Consider the following 678-nt stretch of genomic DNA (forward strand, 5'->3'; position numbering starts at 1 on the left):
AACATAAACACTGGAGCTCCGATGTTAAAGGATTAAGGAATAATTATTAAAAAGCAAGCAAACGGACTCGTTTAACTCTTAAACATAATCAAAAGTAGATTGTAAAAGTTGTTTTTGCTCACTATCACATGTCAACAGTGAATGCTAAGAAAGCCACAGTAAAAACCAAAGAGTCCAGCTCAGAAGCTGGAGACATGCTTTCTGTTGTTTCAGACAAAAGTTCTCTAACCACTAAACTAAACTAAACAAACAACACACTCTCAGTAAAATGCGTACATATTCCACGACTTTGCACTCTGAAATACCGTGTATAATATACGCCAAACACGCTTTTTGCGTGCATATGATACGCAATGGTAGAGAATAGGTGGCGCCAGCGTACAATATACACGACTTTTTAGGTTTGGTTTTGATCACGTGGCCAGAAATCCTCCGGCTCTTTTCTAAATGACGTCGTTCCTGGTTAAGGTTAAGATTACGGTTATGGTTAGGGTTAGAAAAGCAAATTTTTCGTTTGTGGGGCTGTCTGTGATGCTCACGGCTCCACCAGGGGACGTGTCAAACGTGGAAAACACATTTAACACGTTTAGGGCCGCGCGTATTATATGCACGCAAAAACCCGTTTTGGCGTATATTATACACGGTATTTCCCAAATCGTGGAATATGTACGCATTTTA

This window comes from Oryzias melastigma, linkage group LG9, assembly GCF_002922805.2.
Source record: "Oryzias melastigma strain HK-1 linkage group LG9, ASM292280v2, whole genome shotgun sequence".
Taxonomy (NCBI): Eukaryota; Metazoa; Chordata; class Actinopteri; order Beloniformes; family Adrianichthyidae; genus Oryzias; species Oryzias melastigma.